The sequence below is a fragment of the Colobus angolensis genome, unplaced genomic scaffold (genome assembly GCF_000951035.1).
Source record: "Colobus angolensis palliatus isolate OR3802 unplaced genomic scaffold, Cang.pa_1.0 Scaffold29, whole genome shotgun sequence".
Classification (NCBI taxonomy): domain Eukaryota; kingdom Metazoa; phylum Chordata; class Mammalia; order Primates; family Cercopithecidae; genus Colobus; species Colobus angolensis.
In genome coordinates this window covers 1,758,744-1,761,716 of record NW_012116154.1, presented here as the reverse complement: position 1 = coordinate 1,761,716, position 2,973 = coordinate 1,758,744, and the positions used below count along the sequence as shown (strand labels likewise).

The 2,973-nt window shown below is 50.9% G+C and overlaps 1 protein-coding gene across 1 annotated transcript in view; it reads left to right on the top strand.

Moving 5' to 3' along the window:
* Positions 1-1,923: 1,923 nt before the first annotated feature.
* The window catches only part of LIMCH1 (LIM and calponin homology domains 1), a 351,601-nt gene continuing 350,551 nt past the window's right edge, over positions 1,924-2,973 (top strand). The window contains exon 1 of the mRNA XM_011949047.1: positions 1,924-2,120. The gene's annotated coding sequence lies outside the window, so the exon portion shown is untranslated. The remainder of the gene's footprint in view (positions 2,121-2,973) is intronic.

Genomic DNA, 2,973 nt, shown 5'->3' with positions numbered 1-2,973 from the left:
TAGGTTCTTAACAACTATTTATGGATATTATTGATAGCAGCACTGGGTTTCAATTCTATTATGGTTCTAAGTCTGTGGGTCTTTGGTAGCCTGTGTGAATTTGTGATTGGTAAAAGCTCAGAAAAAGCAAATGTTACCTTATGATTATAAACCTTAAAAGATGTAAAATGTATTTTCACTGAAAGAAAAAAAAGTTTTAGTTTAAATGCCAATTTCAATGCCAGATATATCAGGGATATGATAAACTTTAATACTCATTTTCAAATGAATTCAGATATACCATCTGGGCTAGCTGACTTACCCTCCTCCTAGTTACTCCATGCAGTGGAACCTGCCTCTATTAGCCCATTCTCATACTGCTATAAAGAGATACCTGAGACTGGGTAATTTATAAAGGAAAGAGGTTTAATTGACTCACAGTTCCGCATGGCTGGGGAGGACTCAGGAACTTACAATCATGGCAAAAGGCGAAGAAGAAGCAAGTGCCTTCTTTACAAGGCGGCAGGAGAAAGAGAACAAAGAGGGAGCTGCCAGACACTTTTAAGCCATCAGATCCTATGAGAACTCATTCACTATCATGAGAACAGCATGGTGGAAACTGCTCCCATGATCTAATCACCTCCCACCAGGTCCCTTCCTCAACATGTGGGGATTGCAATTCAGATTATAATTAAAGATGAGATTTGGGTGGGGACATGGAGCCAGACCATGTCATTGCCCAAAGCCATGTATTGTATTAGTGTACCAGAGTCATTTTGTGAACTATTTGCTTTGCCATGTTTCTTTATGGAAACAAGGTCATCTTCTGCCCACATGTCTTTAGCCCTTTCCCATGCTTGCCTTCTTTATCTCTTCTTTGTATACTTTTCCCTCCCTCTGTTTTGGAGGGCAGGGTGGAGGTGAGGATCAGTGGTCTATACTTAGCAACGGCTTGTTTGTCAGGTCCAGCTTTGGTCTGTTTACATTCAGTCCCCTTGTTTGTGCCTTTCACAATGATTCTGCTGGATGACTATATCCACCTCATTTTAGATGAGGAAACTGAGGCACACACTGTAAGTGGCAGAGTCTGGACAGGACTCTGTCTAGTTTGGTGTGCAGTTAGGAGCAGACCTGGCGCCAGGCTGTCTGGGCTTGAATCCAACCCTCCCTGTCCACCAGCTCTGTACCCTGGTTTCCTCCTAGGAATGATAATAGTCCTATCTTACAGGGCTGGAATAAGGATTGAGTTAGTCAATTATTTGTAATGCACTTAGAACAGTGCCTGGCATAGCATAAGTGCCACATAAGTGTTTTCAAAGTAAATAAACTAAAGCCTGTCTGACTCCAAAGCTGGTAATGGTGGAATTTTAGGCCTGCTTTTTGTTCCATTCCCCTATTATAGCAGTAGAATTGGACAAAGATTAAACTCGGATTCTGGACGGGGAACAGAGATTTAGCGGCTGAGGCACCCAGGTGACCTCCGGCCACCGTCAGAAACCTCCTGTCAGCAGCCATTCTGAAGAGGGGAATCCATTAGCTTGAGGTCAGGCCAAGAATACTGAGCTCCTCTGGACCCAGCGCCGGGCTCACGTAGGTCAGAGCTCCCTGGTGGCCTACCAGGGGATACCCAGGCAACAATCTAAAAGGTAGTGTGTGCCCCTCATCCGCAGGGGGGACCTGGCCTGCCTCTCCCGAGCTATCATTCCCGCCTGGTGCTCTCCTCACCAGCTCCAGTCTTGCTGGCCTGCTGCTGGCTCATCCATCTGGAATTCTTCCCCCAGACTGTTACACAGTTAAATCTCCCTCACTCATGTCACCTCTTCATGACATTTCCTTACAGACACCTTCCTTGATCATCACTTGGGCTCTAGTGCAAAACAGAAGGCGTGCTCAAGTGGGAGTGGCCCAGGAGAGTTTAAAGGAAGGGTTAGAAAGAAGTGAGCCGGGTCGGGAGACCATAATGAGATGGGGAAGCCTTTACCATACCTAGGCCTGGGAGGTTTAGTGGGACAAAAGGAGATGGGGGACCTTCTGGAAACCCCCTACCCACCTGCAGGAAGGGACGAGATAAATAAATGCACGTCTCTCCTTAGCTCACTGACCATCTGCCTCCCTCCCATTCATGGAACCGGGACTCACAGGTCAGCCTCCCAGCCAAAAGGGGGGAAGGCTATCGGAAATTACCCCGCGCTTTTTCTTCCCAAGTCATTATCTTCTCCTCTTTTATCTTAACACCCGCCACAATTATCTTCTTTTGACTTACATGTTTATTGTCTGTCCCGGCCCTCAATTCCTTCTACAATGTCAATACCTCGAAGGCAAGGTAGGGTGTATATGTTGTGTGTGTGTGTTTCCATCTCTGCGTCCCCAGCGCCTGGCCCAGTGCCTGACGCATAGTAGGTACACAGTGACTGTTGGTTGACTGCATCGACAGACTAGGACACAGATAGCTTCCCCGGAGAAGGAAAAGCTCATCGGGGTCGTTTTTCTTTTTCTTTTTACAAAAAGATCAGGTGGCTGTGTACTTCCCGGCGCCCGGCCAGGGGCTGCCCCGCCTTGCCCCAACCTCTGCGGCCAGGAGGGACTGCAGGTGCTGCGCGGCCCGCTCGTCCTCCCGCTCCGGTGCCGGTGCCGCAGCGCCGGCTTCCCCGGGTCCGGGTGCACCCCGTTGGGTGCGCGTCTCCCATACGAGGCCAGACCCGTCCGCCCGCCCCTCGGCAGCCGGCTGGGCGCAGGGACGTGCGGGGCGGCCAGTGGAGTCCCTCTACCAGGCCGGGTGTGAGCGGGAGGGAGACACGCAGCGCTCACTCCGGGTTATTTTTAGTCGGTAGCTGTGACCCCCTCCCCGGGGGCGGAGCCGCCCGCCAAGGTGGGGAGGAGAAGAAGCTCCTGGCGTCTCCGCGCTCGCTCCCGCGGGGCACTCGCGGCGCGTTGGAGCCTGGGCGGCTCTGGGAACAGCTGCCGCGGCGTCCTCTAGCAGCTCACGGCTCTCCC